The following is a 19,892-nucleotide window of genomic DNA, read 5'->3' on the forward strand; positions in this document are numbered from 1 at the left end:
AGACTATCTGGGACATGCCCACTGCATAATATGTCACAGAACTCGTTTGCATCAAGCTCCCGTAAATAAAAACCGCATTCCTATATAATATGCAATTCAACAATGTGTAGATTTTCTTATACCTAATCAAACTTATATCAGAAATTCAAACCTCGCGGTAAATAATTCAACTAACTGCATAAAATAGGTAAAAATTTATAAATATTGTACGCTACGTAAATATCGTAGTAACGTTCGTAGCTTACCCATACATTAGGTACTGCTACGTCGTAGCAATTTCGTAGTCAATAGGGTTTTCAAATTAAATGGCGTTTAATTATTTCATATTATTTAGTTTTATTTTTTAAATCATTAACTACACAGATTATGTACTACTATTATCACATATTGTTTTCAATGACCATAATATTTAAAAAATTAAAAGTAGCTAACGTACCCTTCTTGAGTAGATCTACATACGTGTCCCTTTGACGGTGGCGCCCACGGGTTCATAGCTCATAAATACGCGCTAAGCGCAGGGCGAGGGGCGGGCGATGAGAGGGCGCCATTAAACTAAATTCTTAAGCCCCTCGCTGATTTACCGCCGCGAAAATTGCGACCGCGGACATGTGGGCCCGGCTTAGGAAACAATTTAGATGTGTAGTTCGGTTACAGTCGTCTGTGGGTCACTACCTAAAGGTCACGACTAAGCAAACACTTTTTACATTTATAATACCAACTAGATCTAATCCTAATTTTATACACAAGCAGGGTTTAGTTTTTTATTGACATTTTATAGAATCAATGCAAATTATCTTTAACATTTCGACAAGATTGTGTTGACTGCCGGACTATATTTTTACCCGACTGTGCCAGAAGGAGGGTTGTTTGTTCTATAATAGCAGCATAAATGTAGCTTAGTCCAAAAAATTTCGTCTTGTTTTTATAATCAGATCAGATAATTTTGCTGTCTACGCGAAGTTTCTTTCTTTTTGCACTGAATCAAAGTACATAATAGGTAGTATCAACATCATCAACACCGTAAGCCACCATTGTATCTCAGTCAAAGGTGTGCGTATATTATTATGCAGTTGAACAAAGCGAACGTTGTGCCTAACACCTATTTAGCGCGCTTGATGGCGCCTCATGAGGCGAATAAATAAAGTGTAGTGCAAATCCGCTGTTCGTTATAAGCGGATGCAGATCGCGCCGGCTGCGCGTGGCGGGTGATCTATCACTACTAGAGCGGACGCGCTGAGCGGGGCCATAAGCATAGCGGGTTTTAAACTTGTATCGCCGATTTGCAGCAAAAAACAAAAATCAAATTAATTATTTATTTATATTAATCTTAACGTTTCCAGAAATATTTACTTGATAATGGACGACGTGAACGTTTGCTATTTACTTAAAATACAATGGAACAAAACCTTCGTCGGCCGTTTGGTGTAGTGGTTCGAAACGGACTACTATTCCGGAGGTAGCGGGTTCAATTCCCGCACAGTACAAACATTTATGTGCCTGAACATATTTGTATGTGTATAATAAGTACGTATTTACAAAAAAAAAGTATTTAAGTATGTTTATATCCGTTGTCTAGTATGGGTACTAGAGCTTGTACTATGGGTAGTACAAGATTTGCTTAGTTTGGGACAAGAAGCGCAGTGTAAAATGTCCAAGGATATTTATATTTTGAGTTGTACCCTGAAATGCATGTTTGTAAATCTCAAATGATTTTAAGAATATTTTTTTAAAACTTGTTTTTTTAATAACTACCTTTAAGATTGTAAATATTATTTGTAAAAAGTTTTGAATATTATTTATCGTACCTACCTAGAAAAAAATTTTGAATATCATGTTCAAATTCGCTTTTAAAGCTTCTTCTCCGCTGTTTTGATGGCCACACGTTTCTCCAGGCAGCCTTAATAAACGCTCTGTCTTTGCTTTGCTTTATAATTCCCCTGAAATAAGGTGTCTTTATTGTAATGCCGGCGGATATTAATTCTAATAGTGGCGCGAACATTCTGCCTTCTTCGCGCCTTTGTCGAGGAACCTCATTTATCACAATAGTGACAATAGCGAATTAATTTTCCTGCGTGTCGTCATCGTATATTGTATGGCTGATTCATTATGAGAGTATAATGATTAACTTTGAAAACTTTACTGATCTGTGAAGGTCAATTCATTCTCAATCTACCATTTTAATGCAAGTTAATAAATGAAGGATTAAAATAACCAATTCAGATAAAACATTAACTCAAAACTTGAAAATTCTGTATTTATATTTTGAACGAAGATCACGTCTTAGAACATAATCTCGACAAACAATTGAAGAATATTTATAGTCCTCAATAACGTCGCAAGATATTCCGCCGTGCCCAGACGAGGGTCCTTGTAAATAAAAAATAAAAGCTATGTACTTTTAAAATGTTAAAAAGAAGACGTTCATCAAATATTTGGTTTTATGTTTAGCTTGTTCATCTCATAGTCTCTCTACAAACGAAAAGAAATCTGCTTTATGTATACTCGTATAATAATAAAATCTCTTGCGAACATGTTTCGTTTGGGAGGTAGTCGTCAAACAAGATAATCCTGTCCCTCTGGGCACAGTATCCCTTTATTTAGGAGAAATACAAATTACTTATCGATAGATGGATCTTTCTTGTTTTATTTCGGTCATCTTTTGTACTCGTTCTTTACTGAATTACTTAAGAATACTTACTGAGTGCGAGTTTTACAAATACCTATCTAACTTGTGTGACTGTGAGGCATGCCAAGCCCAAGGGGAAACAAATTGGATTTTCAAATTGTTTACCCCGTCTGAGAACCGCTCTAGAGCCTTCGGTTTAAACGAGCTGGACTCTTTAACCACCGGACCAAAGAGTTGTTCGAATGGAGGCGGCACAGCGCTTTGGGTAACAGTATTAAGACGGGACATAAGTCTGTATAGGCAGTCAAACATTTCCAGCAGTGTAGTCTAGATTAAATACTAGGTACTGGAAAAAATCATCATAAGCCAATTTAGCAGGCGAATGATGACAAGACGAATACGGTATATGTACTCGTATAATTAATCGCTTGCTTTCAAACATTTAATTTGTTTATCTGAACAAGTAAACAAGCATTGTGTTATTGACATGCTCGTCGCTGCAACATTCGTTCGCGACGGAACAGGAAAAAAGAATTTGAACGGGATCAAAAAGGTAGCAATTACAGGTCCACTTTGTGCCCCTGTTGTCGAAACAAACAACTTATTTTGGGCACAAAGAATCCATGAATTTATAATGCGGGGGAAATTAGCTTTTTCCTCGGCGATGGCCGCCATGTTAGCAGGCCTGCGTACTGGCTTTTAGTAGCCGCTGCTGGAAACAAATTTGACGGTAGTAGAAATTTTTAAGACATGCTATAGTAATTAAAAGTTAGAATAGCATATAAATATAAGCTAGGCATTTACGTATTCAAAACAAAGAAAATCTAAGAGTTATTGATTGGTGGTGGGAAATACGAAGTTTTTTTTCAAAAAAATATTGTTAATACATAACAAATCAACTTCTCGACTTTCCCATTACAATGTGAGGCTAAGTAGCAAGTTTTCCCGACGCGCCAGCATGCGGCGGCGACGGCGCGCTAAAAGCGATGTCTTGTCGCGCGGCCGCAAACCGCGTAGTTACATACAGCCGACTTCGGAGTGCACTGAGTTGTGGAGCGTGTCGCGCGTAGCTCGCGCGGGCCCGTCAATAATAAATGCCGGGACAAGTTATCCGGCTATCGGCGGCTTAACCGCAACCTTAACTGCGTTAGCGCTGGTGGGCAAAGATTGCAATGTCAGCGCTAGTTTTATTAAAATTTATAGAATAATTTTGTGCTGCCAAAACACGATGGCAAAGAAAATCTCTAGTTCACCAATTGGCTCAAAAATACAATAAAAATTAAACAAATATTTTTTTAATTGATATTAATTAGGTGCTTTTAATCGGTTGGTACAAAATTCATAATTATCTAATTCTGTTACTAACCATTATATCATTATCGAGCACTTACTCCTATGTAACAAGCCATACTCATGTAATGTTACTTTTGGCGCTGTGGACAATAACCAAGGTTTATTCTAAAGTAACACTGACTTTACGATCAAGAAGCATAAATTCCCAAAAATATAAAGCTACTCGTATAATGATGCAAACATCCATTGTTTTTGCAAAAATAGTTTTTACTAAATAGTCTATAAATGTAACCAAAGCAGAGGCCGCATTATTTAGTTTCATGGAAAACGACTTCGAATCTAAATGAAAATCTCGATTCGTTTCAACCATTCTACTAAAATATAACCCTTCTTTAGTTAGAAATAAGCGAGCGATTCTCTGAAACAAGACCTTTTACTATGTAGCATTCACGACAAACCATTAAAATGTTAATAAACCTACCTTCATCAATAAAAGATGTCTCGCGCGGAATGGGGTCAATCCTAGCACTAACCTCTACCTCGTAGAGATGAAGTGGTAAACAGCGTCACGGTGAAATGATTAATGATCAGAATTAGCGCCCTCCCGCGGCCCGGCGGCGACTGCAGCGCGCTGCAGCGCATTTATCTCACAAATGCACCGTTTAATTCACTGCACGACCAGTGGGGGACCGATTCTGGCGACAATAGACTATTAAAAGCTACTGAAACACCTGTACGCCTAAATTGTGGCTCCATTATTGTTTTGAAACTCTTTATTTTGGTGTAACGTTCATTAAAGTGTACTGTCTGTATGATAATTTTACAAATTTTTAAACGGTTTTATTTAGCTTCCCATGTTTATTTCTAATCTTTAATAATCAAAATGCAGATTTTAATCAAATTCCTGATTTTCATATTTTTATAACTCTGTATTTTATTATGTATGTCGACAAGCAGGTATTATGTCATCTATCTAATACTGTATCAAATTCTAAATAAAAATCTTTTAATTATACCTGGCGGATATTTGGGAACTCAGATAATTACCTACAACAAACAGGAATTATTAGAGTCACATCTGACTGTGATATTGACTGTTATTTTTTACCTCTTAGTTATCTAAGTTGTCGTCCCTCTTGTAATATCATTCTTTATACCTTCATCAACATTTTAAGCATTCATCCTGTGCTCATTAAATCTCTCATCCCACCCGACATTCAAATATCGAACAGTATATTAGTAACGATTCCATAATCGGTCCCTTCCTGGCACGCTATTTACAAGCTCACGGCTTGTACCACATCTCCGCATTCGGGGTCTCCGTCCCCCTCAGCACGATGGAGCAGGACGGACTAACTCGAATATTTGAAACTAGTGCTAATCCCGGAGGGTAGGTGCAAACGATTAATGATTGATTACGGCATTCGAATTCATAGTCTATCCGCAGTTAACCCACAAATTACATACGTCTGGAGTTCTTTGTTTTAATGTGTGGATGTTTAATACCTACTTTTTTGTGTTATTACAGGTCCTGAATGTGGAATGGAGTTCGTGTTCGAGGAAGGAGTGAGAGTTAAGGTAGGTGTTTTTAATGTTTATTTATTTTTTTAGCTTCGATATTTGTTCAGGTTGTGTTTAGTTTTAGGGCGGCCTTTTTAGAAGCGTTCATTTTGTATTAAAGTTTGAAATGAATAGTCTAATTAATTAATATTATCTAACTTCTGAGTATTCAGTCTACGAAACCTAAACTTTGATGAGGTAATTGTATAACGTATTCGTAATTTTACATCTCAACTGAATACATTACCTCGAACGTTTATGTGGCTGAGCTTCATATAACACGGCTTCCACTTGATTAAACCGTCTCGCAATAAACTTTCTTTTTTACGTCTTTTCGAAATTCTTTTCAATAACTCCGCCCTTAAAAGGCATAAAACACTTATTCTTGTATCAATTGAACTCATACAAATCGACTCCCGTACAACCCTTTAAATTTGCTTACATATAGCAGGTAAACGCTTTCGGATTCCTCCGCCGTCGCCGATAACTCCGCCGGCATCCTTGGCGCATGTATAATGTACTCGTGTACAAACACGCCGAACTGAACCATGACCCCTCGAAATAAAGAATGGGGATGTATCATTCAGCGAGTTAGTTCAAAGGCAAAAGCGCCAGTTTTTCGTGAACAACGGAATTCGATAGTAAAACTTCGGAGGCACCCGTTTATGTAAATTTGCTTTGGCATATTTAAAATTGATGTATTCACGTTTAGTGCCCCCGCCGGCTCGGGTAAGGTTTCTGTATGGCGAAGGAAACAACATTATTTTATAATATTCAAGGGAAAAGTGTTCAAAAGTTATTGGTAATATTGTTGTAGCAGGTTTTGCCAGGAGTTCAAAATGTTTACGACCAAACATTGGTACATGAATTTATTGATGTACCTACCCACTTATAAATAGTATTTTAGCATGCAATTGTTAATAGAATAAATACATATAGAAAGTGCATTCTGGGGAGTCACGAGAAAACGCAAATAATTGGCTACAATTAATAGTTCTATAAGTCATTGTATGGAGTGAATTTGTATTTCTAGAGATTATTTATTAACTAGAATATACAAGCCTCGTTTTTGTAATGCTATAGATATTGCTTTGAAATACTTGTTATTTTTAAACTCTTTTCTGCCGCGGTAACGAATAACAATAACAAAGAGGTACCCTCAAAATACAGAGAAAAATGTCGGTCTGTTAATAGAGAGCACGTCAGTACAAATGCTTGGTGGGCCCTGCTTCGTGTCGCTTGATTGCCGCGCATATCTCTTACCGCGATGCTTTGCGGGAACACACGGGACACCGGCTGCGAACTGCCGGAGCGGGAAATAAAACTCTAGAAGTTGCATTATGCTGTTAATATAAAGTGTTCGTAACGCATTAAAAAATACAGGAGGTGTGGTAGTAGTATGTCGTTAAAACCCATCAACAAAATCGTTGTTTCCAAATGATAGAGTATCCCACATACCGTCACCTTCCGACATAACGTTACAATCAAAGTATGAGTTAGGAAGGCACCGCCAGCAAATTATGGCAAATTGACAAAATTTTGTGCCTACATACCTACCACTAGGATCACTTAGGCTGGGTTACACCATCTTACTTTGACTTTAAAAACGTCAAAACTCTGTTAAACTCCATACAAAAAGCACCGGCTTTTGTTATAGTTACGGTTAAAGTAAGTTGGTGCAACTCAGCCTTAAGCGTTGCCGCTCACAAGACGCCTCGTGTGTCGCAAAACAGCAACGCGGAAACAGCAAATGATGACATTAGTATCTGTCACGCGAGTGGGGCGCTGGGGCGCCGGGCCCGCGCGCTGTCCCCGCGCCGCTTATTAACTCGCTCACTCAGCCTTATTACGCGAGTCTTCATCCGCGGCTCGAGCCCTCACACTGTCTCAAGGTTGGATTATTTTCCTCGTCGTTGAATATTTATAAAAGCCAAGGGAAATGTTTGAGAAACATGGGTCTGCTGAAATAACAAAAGCAATAAATGTTGTTTCATTTTTATCTGGGTAACCAAAAAATTAAATAATTACATGCACCATTTAAAATTATAGGGCGATGGGCACAATTAGAATGAGAATTAAAATCTGCTGCAAAGAGCACTATCGGAACTGCAAAAAATAGCAGATTCGATAGTGTTCGTTACGGTAGCAATGTCTTTAAGGTTCCGTATAGACTTTTCGATGTAAAATCAGCTTCTTATTCTTATCGCATGTTAGCACTTTCAAAAAAAATATTTTGATATAACAAGATCAACAAAGTCACAAATCGTAGGCATAATACGAATTCCTACATGTTTCTTAGATATGTTAAGCTTCAAGACAGTTGTCATACGCAAACACTTAAAAATTCGTACGTGTTGCAACTCAATGAGACTGCAGATAACGACTCAAACTAAGGATGTGCCAGATCTATTTACTCCGTCTTCGGCCCAAAGACAAATAGTGGCCAAGATAAACCTCCCCAACCGATACTATGCCCAGCCGGCACGCCCGGCTCTCCCGGCACGCGCCCGCAAGTTGCCGGCGAGTTGCCGGCGCAAACACGCCTCGGAGGCAGGAATGTTTGGGCGCTGCTTGATTTTGTATTCGCAATTGCTGTTGATCTGTTTCACTTTGTGTCTGAGTGTCTGCGTTTAGAAATGGTTTGGCCAGCTCAGCTGTATTTCTCTAGTGTAGTCATAGCATTATAGGATTATGTCAATACACTTTAAACCCTCCTTCATGTTTTGTTGCCATATTATGTTTATTTTTTTTAAAGTATTATAAAATTTCCGCAATTCAAAATATCCCATGTTTAGCTCATTTCACATTTTGAAACGATACTTAACTACAGCATTTATTCAATTTTAATTATTTAAGCACCTTTATTTTATTATAGGTACATATAATATTATCGCCACTACACATGGATAAGTTTAGATAAAAAAAATCAGAGCTGATTGTTTCGGTGTTATCATTTTTACCGTTGTGATATCGGGCGTATACTCGTAGGTAGCAATACAAACACGCGTCCGTCTGTCACAACAGCCGATAACGGCCGATGGAAAGCAAACAGTGACGAAGCACACCACACGCAGGTCCAATAAGTTTACTCTCATACGAGTATATCTGTCCTAGTCTCCTCAATTATGCATTAAATTAAACATCTCAACAATATTAATATTATGTTTGTACGCTTTGGAGCTCACGGGTCAAAAGTGGCCCGGTCCTTTATAAGGCTCATTATGAGAATTGTTTGCAAGCCGGTGACAAAAAGTTAATTTTTGAAAAATTAAAATAATTCAGTACGTTTACAATAGCTAATAAACTTCTGGTTTAAAACAATGTTAGATAAAATTTATTTTTTGCCTTAATTTTTATTTATTTTAGATCTATTTAACCATTTATAAAAATCAAAAGGAATAATTTTCCCCTGGCCTACTGCACGTAACCTAGCTGTATTGGCACGTGACAGACGGACCGATTGAAAATAATGCCGCTTGTTTAATATTAATTAAACAACATGGACACGAGAAAGAGTAATTAATAAACGAATCTTGGGGTGAAAATTATTTAATTTGCAAATAATGTAAAGTGATTTTGATGTGTGGAAATTTGCCGTTCTTTGGCTTTTATAAGGTTTATTTGCTTAACCCATGCGTTGGTCTAATATCTAAGGCTCCGGGATCAGATGCCTCAGTTTAGAAAGTTTCGGAACGAAAATTCTGCAATACGCTGCAGTCTTGACGGGTGTCTGGCATCCGGCCTGAGACAGGGATGAACGTTTTTGAGTCTCGACAGCGGACATTTTAGTGAGATATGAGTATTGAGTAATATCAGTCGTCATATAGTATACAGTCTTCTAGTGGTTAGATGTAAGTCATTATCTGTTTATGTTATCTGTGATAAACTGTGAAAACTCATCTAGTTATCACTGAAAGGAAAAATATATTTGCTTTTCTTAGTCATGACAAATCCAAAATTAAGATTTTGTAAGTAAATGTGACGTTACAATGTTCATAAGTTCATATTGCAATTGATTACTAAAGGGATCAAAAATATGCCCCGGGTGAGGATCGAACTCACGACCTTAAGATTATGAGACTTACGCGCTGCCTGCTGCGCCACCGAGGCGGGTGCGGCGCTGATTGAATGTATGTTTCTGTATTTTGTGACTATTCATTGCCCTAAACTGAACCGTTAAAACCAAATCAATAAATTAGATATTTAAAACTTTTTTGTACAAAAATATTAAATGATACTTATCTACAAAGGCATGGCATTCTTGATTGACTCAATTATTGAATCTGAGAAATAGTTCAACTATTAACCACTTTCAGACGAAATCAACTCATTTGAGTTATAAGTAGAAAGTCTGAAGCATAATAGGACTTTCGTTAAAATAGATGAATATTTGATAATTCGCGATCACAGAATGCAAAACCAATCGTCATCATTGGGGATCGATAACTCAAAATATTTTATGTAATGTATATTTGGCACATAAATCAACAAGTGCACGTTATCAATAAGCAAAGCACTCAACTACCAACTTGATAAACATCAAGTGAAGTGTCTGTTACTAAATTTTTTACATAGTAGGTAGGTTAGTGACAAACCTAGGGACAAAATTCAATAGAAAGGATGACGGGAACAAGACCTAACCACTTTGCTATAGTTGTTTTGTTCCATGTTTCTGCTAGCAGGCTAGATATTCTGAAATACATCGTAAATAAATAAACATAAAGACGGACTTGGCGTTACTATTATTTTTTTGCGGAGTTACGGGGAAGCTTCTGCATACTCATCCAAAAATATACCTTGCTTGACACAATTTAAGATAAAAAGAAAAAAAGTAGGTAACAAGCTTATTCGCAGCCGTTAACACCCGCCTCGGTGGCGCAGTAGGCAGCGCGTAAGTCTCATAATCTTAAGGTCGTGAGTTCGATCCTCACCCGGGGCATAATTTTTATCTCTTCTAAATGGCATGATCAAAATGATTTTAAAGTTATGCCATCATTGTTATTGAACCGATTTGGTGTCTTGCAAGTTGTTATTGATATAATTAATATAATGAAACGAAATGAGATTTTACTTCATTTTAAAACATCGTTTTAATCATAAATTCTTTTTGCTATTTTCAAACGTTTTTTCTTTGTAAATCTTCTTCTGCCTTTTTATTATGTTCTTAGTATACAACACATACGAAGAAAAATATAAATTGAATTCTATTAACAAATATAAAAATATTGTGCGGAAAGTCGTATATTATTTAAAAACGTAAGTATTCAGAGATGCTGAAATATCTTCAGTCTTGTAGTGCTGTCCGAATGAGTAAGTGTTATGAAATGATAAAGTAGCAGCTGCATTTACTCGTCAGTCCAGCTCGGGCTGCACCGCCGACGCCGGCAGGGATGCACGTAGCGGAGCCCCGGGGTTATAACGAAACAACGCACTATTTATAGTCTCCTTACCTTTATATGTTTAGGAACACGTCAAATAGAAGTATGTGGATTTATAGTGTACAGATACATAGAATCTACGAAAATAAATAGCGATTCAAAGCTAAGCTAGTATCTCACCGTATACTACATTCAAAAAGCGCAGTAACTCACTAACTATTCATACACATCAAGTTCTAAATTTAAACTGACACCGCTCTGTCCGTCCGTGAATAAAAAAGCAGTGTCGACTCGAGCTAAATGCCGCGTTGTTTCGGTAGAACGCGTTTTGGCTTGAGCCGTATGAACGTAACTACCTATTGTAAAAACATTTTATGACAAAGTAAGGTACTTGATACAAATAAGGCCTACCTAACTTTAAATGCTTATAATTCAATAAATATTAACGCCAATTAACAAAAACAAGGTTAATTATCTTCTATCATCCTTTAATTTTAGCAATATTACAAAAAATAACACAATTTTTAACTAAATCTATTCAAAATAAGCAAATTACGAAACCACTGATTTTGGCTTTATTAAGAGCCATTTTACATTTTCGTGCGAATTTCTAAGATTTTGGAAGCATGAATTACTATCTTAAGCAACACCCAGAGATTATTTAACAACTGCGAAAGATAGGTCAATCCTTGGTGTTGACCATTAATGAAACGGATTTACTAAAACTCTTTTGCTTAATTCACAGTGCCCCATCTCCCACAACCATTTTACGGAAAAATTGCCGCAGACTCATTTTCAAAGTCCTGTATCTATTATTTATGCTCATATAATAAGCTTAAAAATATATAGTAATTATCGGACATATATTCTTGTAGTCCATTAATGAAATAGATTCTTGAATTTCATTACCATTATTGAGTAAAATCTAAAAATAATTTGGCATATTTGAAGATTAACGTCACATTTTGATCGTGGTTTTTGGTTTAAAAACACAGCAATAACTGCAATAAAAGTATCCCAAAATAAAGAATATTCATTGTAGAATTGATTTCTACAGTTATTGTTTAAATATTAGTAACCACTTTGTCAAAATATTGATGTGAATATCAGTATAAATTACAATGCGCAAGCCGACATCGATTAGTATGGCGCGAGCGCCCGTCAAGGCAGGACCTGTGTCATTTTTCCCGCCGTGACGTTTACGTGCGTTCGTGTCGTAAAGCGGTGATTTGTACGGTGACCAAATACATTTGATACTATGCCGAGAGGCTGTTTCGAGTCGGCCGGCCGAGCAGAAATTAAAATGATGAATTTTAATTTATTTGACGGATCTGGGTGTAACTATGTATAATATGTAGGTACCATGTATTTAATTTAATAAATAAATTATAAAAAAGTATATCCATTATGCTAGCACCCTTAACACAAGCATATTGGTTGCCTACTTTTGGACTAGATGGCGCTGTGAAATTGTTCAAAGATTTGTTTATTTATTTATCCGCTTTGAGTTTTGTCAGGCCTGTTCATCTCCGCGAGTTTACATCGAAAACAAAACACGCACGATGGCCCACCTACAGAATACTATTTGTCAAGGCCTCACATACGAGCGAACATTGACTCACGCACGCGTATTCTTGTGTATGATGGAAGAAAATAAAGAAAATGGTGTACTAAATACTGTGCAGTATTTAACTGCCTAAATAATAATAAAAACATAGAATGTACTTTTTTAAGTTGCCTTAAGACACTGAGAGGCAAATAAGTAGTTAATATTATTCGTGATAATTCATGCTAAATTTCCTCCGCCATTTTCCGCAGTTTGGCACCTCACGTCACATCATTTTACCGAAGTCAGCCCTATAGCTTCGGCTCAGTGCCGATCACTGACGTTTGTCAACAAAATGGTGCTTGACTCTCGAGACAGGCTAAATTACACCACATTGTTAATGACATTGAGCATATATTTTTTTAAATACCTTCGCGAAGTAAAACTTCTGTACGTAGTACTTATTATTATTCTGTGGTTTTGTTTCGTGAAGAAGAAAAAGAAGCATTTTGTTTCGAGAGGGAAGCTTTGTTGTTAAATCTATACTAATAAAAGAGGAAAGATTTAATTGTTTGTTTGTTTGTTTGGAGGTAATAGGCTCCGAAAAAAAATTCTTTCACGATTTAGAATCCTAATTTTTTTCTATATAGGCATTGCAACTCGCAATTTCGCAATATTGATGAGGAGATTCCATTGGAAAGTATGTATTCATTCCTAGGATTCCCCTAACACCATCAAATTCAAGAGAATTCAAGAGAGTGCAGTTTCCCATCTCATGCTTAGGGACCACGGTTTAAAATAGTGTGGTTGCATAGAGCCTGCAACGGGCAACCGCGTGCGCAGTTGCTCATACTAATTTTCAATACAAAAAGTAAAAAAACTAAAACCCAACTACGACAAAAAACGACGCTGAAAAAGTATAAAACAAGATTTTCAGAATACTGAACTGAACAAAGTTGCTAATGTAGTTGCATAGTAATTTTCATGTTTGGAAAACCGCAGTCACACGTTGTCAAAGTGCTACGGTAGGTAGGTATATGTAACGTGTGACTACGCCTTTCCAAACATGAAAATTACTATGCAACTACATTAGCAACTTTGTTCAGTTCAGTATTCTGAAAATCTTGTTTTATACTTTTTCAGCGTCGTTTTTTGTCGTAGTTGGGTTTTAGTTTTTTTACTTTTTATTATTTGTACTATTTTGGTGATAAAGTGTATTTGTGGCGCATAATATTAAGAAAAGGTAAATTGATGAACTAATAAGTAGCAAAGAAGCTACGAACGAAAAGATGTGAATTATATGCAATCAGCCCATGAATACAGGTAAAGTCACACTCACAAGCAAATGCTAGTAATATATTATATTCAAAATGTACAAGTAAAGCGCTTTCAAATGATACCAAACACGGCATATTTATCTAAACTTAATTTTTTTACTCTGTATGTTTTGTCCGCTAGAGGGCGCCACATTAGATTTTGTGAAACCCCATATAGCCTATAACCAGCGGACAATTAAGACGCTTCTAATGATATGTCATTTGTCGAATTCTGATAAGTAGTTTAGAAGTTACGAGGGAACACATGAACATACATACATACATACATACATACATACATACATACATACATAGCCTGTCAAAATCATAACCCTCCTTTTGCTTTGCCGTAGTCGGGTAAAAAGCAAGTGTTGGCGCCCTCACGAGGTTTAGCGGAGTTCCATATGGTAGCGGGAGTAGACTTAATGGAAATCTATGCTTCTCCGATGACCAGTTGTATGTGGAATACTCCAGAGTATGCGCACACAATAGCCTGGTGATGGAAGATGAAGGAAAAACAAAAAAACATTGTTTACAAAGAAATCTGCGGCAGGTGTAGTGTTTTAATTTTGTTTTAGAAAGATCTCATAATTTTGTAAGTATTCAAAAATTTAAACATAATAATTCGTAGATTTTATATCAAAAAATATAATTATTTAACAAAATTAATTTTCTTAGAATATTTTAATTCTATTAGAACCATTTTCCACTACATCGCAGAAGAAGTCGCGGGCAAAAAGCTAGTATGAAATATGTAGTATTGCCCGCGGCTTCACCCGCTTGAAATTTAGTTTGTCACAGATCGTCATAAATTATAGCCTATACATTGTTATTCTGGTGGACGCCAGGGATGGATGAGCGTCGCTGTCGCTGACGACAGGGTCTTCTGGTTCAGGGTTCATGGCGTAGGTCTCAGGCAAAATGAAATCCACTCGTAGAAATTAATAAACTCAGTTTATATGTTACGGTTAATGTGATAAATTGAAAATTATTAATAATAACCGGTTATTATGAATAATTACCGACAGTCGCGGTGAAAGTGATATATTAATTAATCACATTTAACAGTGATTATTTAATAATTCAACCTTAGTACTAACAAATTTCATAAAAGAGAACAACATCTTGTGTACGTGCTCGTGTACAGCCAAACTTTTGAACGTTTTGATATCATATATTAATATAATTTGGCATAATGAGTTTGGAATGTTTCTTGCATAATATTACTTTTCCATGATGCCTATAACATAATGTTTAGATTTAAAGTGAAAAATAGGTTAAGGTGCGGCGGCCCTTGGGCCACCCCTAAGCCGCCTATTTAGTTTTATACACACACAAATGACCTCACATTAATCACATTTACCAAATCATGCGGTAATTATTCATAATAACCGGCGATTATTCATAATTTTCACATTTATCACTTTGACCGTAACATATTCACGAAAATAATTACACACAGCACTAGAGTCGTATCGGAACTGAGTGAACCAAAGGTCTTGCGATAGGAACTTCCGACCCGAGTGATAGTTGAACACAGACTGCCTAGTACTACTGTACTGTACTGTAAAGTTTCATCAAAATCTGTTCAGTAGTTTTTGCGTGAAAGTGTAACAAACATCCAGACATCCACACAAACTTTCCATTTTATAATATTAGTAAGACTAGTAAGAAGTAAGACAGTAAGATGAATTATTTTAGTTATTTGTTTCTTATAATAATATTTATTTATTTATTTCTTAGCTCTGTCTTATAATGGATCTGGAGGAGATGCAATGGCCACCTCCGTAACAAAACAATAGAACCCTATGGAGTTTGGGCTTGTGTGATTCGCCTTGACGAATATTTCGTATCCAGGATCCGATGACGGAGCTGTAAGGGGGCAAATTTTTTTTTCACTATGTGACTGTCTTTATTTTGTACTTAATATATATTTTACATATTATACCTATTCGTGTTTCATTATGAATCGAAATATAAAAGACTTATTAAACTCTATTAAACATTTAAATTAATTTATCAAGTTTGAATACCTCATTCTACCTAATTTTAAGGTAAAATTAATAACTTAAATCAAGTCTTAATACGGTCACGGCTCAAGATTTTTTTGTCCATTACAGCGTTCTTTTTACTCTTTTGACGTTGCGTTGACAGCTTTTACCTAAATTCGCGCGGAATATTTTTGTGAAATGGCTCTTAAATCACCTACACGGAATAAGGCCTACATGATTCAAATGCCTCTAGACCTTAAAATTGAGGTTGTATTAAACAAAATGCGGTCTTATAACATTAAACACGACGATTTGTTTGCGTTATCAAAATTGGACATACCAAGTAAACAGAAAATAATATACTGTACATCTCTAGATAAACTTAAATTCCACTTATTAAGAATTATACTTAAACTATAGATAAAATTAAATATTCATAGTAACAAAGTAACGATTCCTTACATATATTATCAAAAAAAATATCAAAAACAAACAATATTGTTTTTTTGTATAGGGCTTATTAAAACACCGTGTTCGAATAAGGCCTACACATAAAACCTTTTAAATAAATCAGTTTAGGAACATCATTTAGTCTTGAATTTTTGTAAACAAAATGAGATATCATTTTTTGTTAGAACCAGGGCATAAAAAGGCTTCTGAATCATCTTTGCGAACTCCTACACAATACTTGTGATACCACCTAAAGCAGTCATTTATGGTCGCGTATCTGCTACTTTGTCTTCGAAACAGGCATGATAATACCAGCTTTTATTCTCCTTTCCTTAAGAATTATACATACGGTTTCTTTTTTCTTATTTTTTATTGTTTTTGTATTTTGTTTCTTTTTTTACAGGTTTTGTAATTTTTTTTGACACTGTTTTCTTTTTCTTTTCTGTGCTGTTAGTAACATTCTTATTAAATAAATATTTTGTTACTCTTTGACTCATTTAGTTTAATGAATTTGTCCGTAATCAGGTGTTAACATAAGTATCTAATATGGCCTACCATGCTGAAATAAGGCCTAGGCCTTATTAGATATCTCGCTCTTGTTCTCTTTAAAAATTTACAAATAATGCATCTATAGCCAGTAGTACAAATTAAGGTAATTATTAGCTAGTAAGATATATTTAGAAACGATTACTAAGTAAAAGCTTAATCTAAAACAGCGTCATTTTACTGAAATCTTATGTTGAAATCACCGGATTTTTATAAGAGAGCACGAAATCACCCACCACCTTAGAAGAACGCGTGCCAATCGGTGCTGGGATCCTGGATCGGGACGCTCTTGCACTCTACTGGGTTATAGGGCATATGAGTACGTGTCCTTGAAGTATTGTCCCGGTTGGATTTATTTATCTGTGTTTTCTGATGTATAGGCCTTATTAGAACGTAGGCCTTATTTGTATCAAGTACCTTAATTATACGTATCTATGATTAAGTTCTTTTTTTCTTGATAAAGCTTAATTTTTCTGAAAAAAACTAATAGAACAAAATTAAATTAAAATTGGTGGAGGTGTTTTCAAGTGATGCTCTGTAATAAATATTGCAATTTATTTTTGTAAAGATAATACTAAGTAAAATAGAGCATAAGTATGGACCAAATAAGGGGCAGAAGGGCTTTTATACTAATAAAGATTTTGAAATCGACATACTGGACCGATTTGATTTCCGCTATAACCCCTATTTTATTTGTTAGGGTAGGTATGATTTGGAAAAAGCTCCTACCCTAAAATCAGTTTTCGGTCCAATGAAGTCCTAAATCCAAGTGACACCGGTTGTAGCCGTGTGTACAAAAAGTGTTTGTCCCGCTCTTTTTGCAGCCTGGGCCTCGCCGCCCCGCCGCGCTGCGCGAGCCAGAAAATCTCTCAATTTGCATGTTGGCCGGTGAAACGTGTTAGACGATTAATGTGTTTGTCTGTCAGAACTCGACTTCAGTTTACTGGCATATTTTACTCAATATACATGCATTTTTATTTAAATAATTTCCTTATTACGACGTCTAGGCTACTGAACAAATTATGATGAGAGGAATGAGGAATGAATGAATGAGAATTGGAAATAAATTATAGCCTTTATGTTATTCTGGGTTATAAACAATAATAGTGTAGTTTCATCAAAATCCGTTCAGTAATTTTTGCGTGAAAAAAAACATTTTAACATCAAGACATCTCAAAAATCCATACAAACTATCGCATTTATAATATTAGCACAGAATTCTGTACGTAGTACTTATTATTAAGTACTACGTACAGAAGTTTTACTTCGCGAAGGTATTTAAAAAAATGTATGCTCAATGTCATTAACAATATGGTGTAATTTAGCCTGTCTCAAGAGTCAAGCACCATTTTGTTGACAAACGTCAGTGATCGGCACTGCGCCGATGCTATAGGGCTGACTTCGGTAAAATGATGTGACGTGAGGTGCCAAACTGCGGAAAATGGCGGAGGTAATACATGATTTAGCATGAATTATCATGAATAATATTAACTACTTATTTACCTCTCAGTGTCTTGAGCCAACTTAGAAAAGTACATTCTGTGTTTTTATTATTATTTAGGCAGTTAAATACTGCACAGTATTTAGTACACCATTTTCTTTATTTTCTTCCATCATACACAAGAATACGCGTGCGTGAGTCAATGTTCGCTCGTATGTGAGGCCTTGTCGAATAGTATCCTGTAGGTGGGCCATCGTGCGTGTTTTGTTTTCGATGTAAACTCGCGGAGATGAACAGGCCTGATATTAGTAGGAATTAGTAGGATTATCATTCAACATCCTATCTCAATTCCATGCTGAAAATATTTTAAACTAAAATAATAACAAACAAACCTTAAGAAACCGCTCAAAGTTCTCAAGCCAAGAAATTCCGTTTCCATTGTAAAGCAGACGCAATCGAATAAATTTAGTGTTCCGAACTAAGCACGAGCTATTTCCTCTAAACTAAACTTAACCTAAGTTAGTTGTCGACAAACAGACAGTGTTGATTACACAGCGCGGGCACAGTCGCGCGCAAACATGGTGCGCCGCGGAAGCGCGCGGGGCGGGGCGGGGAGGCTTCCAGCTACTGGGACCGCAATTAACTGGGTCCGCTGTCAGTCGATGAATCCATAAAAAATTAATAGTTTTCTTCCAGCGACCACACATAGATAACATAAAAAATATGTTATTCAAGCCAAAATCGGTACAGTACTATTTATGAGTGGTCCCAGGGACCGGAAGAAAATTATTTATTTTCCGTTATTAATTTATTACCGATTGGGCGGTCCTAGTTAATTGCGGTCCCAGTCGCCGGAAAGTTCGGTGCGAGCTCTCGTTGGCTCTTACTACTGACATGCAGGAAACTAACCGACTAAATGTCTACTTTTTAGATAAGACCGTTTGACAGAAAATGTTTTTGGACCTCTTTAGAATTCAGATGGTAATACTAAGACGTACTTATGTAGGGATCTACTAATAGGTACGTTAATGCGCGAATTCTCACCTACAAACTAAGATAAATAAGCATTTTTAATTCCCTCGAGTTCATTAATCAATTTAGATCATGCGTGCAAAATTTCAGCCTGGTACCCGCTTGTGGTTTTTTGACAGGTTTATTGGGCAACAATCACAAAGTATAAGGTACACCACAAAGGTGTCGTAATTTATCTTGGCCCAATTAGCGCGTCGTCACAATGCGTTCGTTAGCCGCGCGCGTCGCGTGTCGCGCCGGTAATTTCCCGTGCGGCCCATAAATTAACAGCCACCGCCGCAGCCTAGCCAGTTGAGAGGCTGAAACGTTACTTAATATTGTAATACGAGTAGTACAGTTGGAATACAAACTTTAAAGTAACTGATGGCAACTGAGGCGGGTGTACCGAATATTCGTAGTTTGGCAAAAACTTAAACACTGAAATCCTTATTCCTGATTTTTTGGATACTTAAAATTTTCGGTTTTATTTCAGAAACTACCCAAAAATAACAATTACGTGTACAAAATAAACTTCAGCAAATTCACTTGCTTCATAAAATACATTCTTTGTATTGTATAATGTAAAGAAAATTTCAGTGGGCGGCATTTGCTGGATTGGTTTTTGGATTGCACAAAATGCTATTATTTTAACAGAACTAAATTTGAATGTGCCGTGCGACATAACCACTGACAAGTGTATCCTTTTAATAGAAAATGAACTTGCTCTTACACGA

At 36.3% G+C, this 19,892-nt stretch overlaps 2 non-coding genes across 2 annotated transcripts; one reads left to right on the forward strand and one right to left on the reverse strand.

Annotated features, from left to right (window-relative positions):
• Positions 1-9,516: 9,516 nt before the first annotated feature.
• Positions 9,517-9,589, reverse strand: Trnam-cau (transfer RNA methionine (anticodon CAU)). The gene has a single exon. It is a non-coding gene; the product is annotated as a tRNA-Met (tRNA).
• A 756-nt stretch (positions 9,590-10,345) lies between these two features.
• Trnam-cau (transfer RNA methionine (anticodon CAU)) lies at positions 10,346-10,418 on the forward strand. The gene has a single exon. It is a non-coding gene; the product is annotated as a tRNA-Met (tRNA).
• The last annotated feature ends 9,474 nt before the right edge of the window (positions 10,419-19,892 follow it).

Source organism: Ostrinia nubilalis, chromosome 4, assembly GCF_963855985.1.
Source record: "Ostrinia nubilalis chromosome 4, ilOstNubi1.1, whole genome shotgun sequence".
NCBI lineage: Eukaryota > Metazoa > Arthropoda > Insecta > Lepidoptera > Crambidae > Ostrinia > Ostrinia nubilalis.